Genomic DNA, 1,102 nt, shown 5'->3' with positions numbered 1-1,102 from the left:
TTCGTCTCCTCTTTCTGCCCCCACTCCCTCTGCCCCATCCTCTGGGCTCCTGACTCTTTCTGCAGCCTTTCTACTGCTACTCCTGGACTCCTTCTTACAGCTGTCTTTCTGCCACACCCCTGATCTTCTGGTAGGAAAGATCTACACCTAGCCTTCTCGGACAAGGGCGAATTTCTCGGAGGGCCCGTGTGCAAGTTGCGCACGTTAAAGATCCCTTGGTGGTCTAAAATCGATAACAGTAGGCTTCGGCTGCCACCCGGGCAAAATTCAAAATTTCCTACCAACTAAAAAGTATTAGGTGTGTCCCGCCGTAAAACCCTATACTAAACAAACAAACAAACTTACTTACTTACTTACTTAATTACTTACTTACTTACACTCACCTTCTAGTGTACCCCGCTCTTAAAAAACCCGTAAACAACCTTGAAAGGGTCGTTGAAACTGTACGATTTTTCATTTTGTTTCTAAGCGTACAAAATGACGTCACCACTTCATGTGTCTTCTTCTTCAATCGCTACTGGTGCATAACCCATAAATTTGTGACCTGTATTTTTAGCCAACGCCGTGGCCACTTGATCGACTGCTCGTCCTTGCCTTCCATTGAGACTTTCGACGATTTTGTTCCACTCGGCACTCTGAATACCTCCCAGTAGGTCTCTTCTGGGAGATAATTATGTCTTGAGAATCTCACGGCGTTTAAAGGATTTATCTGTATTTTTGAAAAGCTTCTTAAACGGTATCTCTCTGTGGGAGGCACTGGCTGTCAAAGGTCGTGGCTTTTGCTTTCTGTTGTGCTTGTAGGTCTCTCATTGGAAATATGTAAGGAGAATTTTATGTTATTATAGTCTTTATGCGTCCTTTTCTCTGGCAGCTTTCTGTGGTGCATTTTCTCTGTAGGAGGCATTGGCTGTTAAAAAATATCGCGTCTTTAGCTTTGTGTCTGAAGACGCACCCTTTTTTTTTGGGTGTATTCTTGCGTTCATTTCGTTTTAGTACTCTTTTCTTGTTTGATCCCCACTCCCTCCATTTTTTTTCTTTTGCCTGTCATCTACACCGTGTCCTTGGTTCTGTCCTGCACTTTTAGGACAACTCTCTCCCCCCC

The sequence above is a fragment of the Aplysia californica genome, unplaced genomic scaffold (genome assembly GCF_000002075.1).
Source record: "Aplysia californica isolate F4 #8 unplaced genomic scaffold, AplCal3.0 scaffold00597, whole genome shotgun sequence".
In the NCBI taxonomy this organism is placed as follows: domain Eukaryota; kingdom Metazoa; phylum Mollusca; class Gastropoda; order Aplysiida; family Aplysiidae; genus Aplysia; species Aplysia californica.
The sequence above is the reverse complement of the archived record's forward strand: the minus strand, read 5'-3'. Positions refer to the sequence as shown.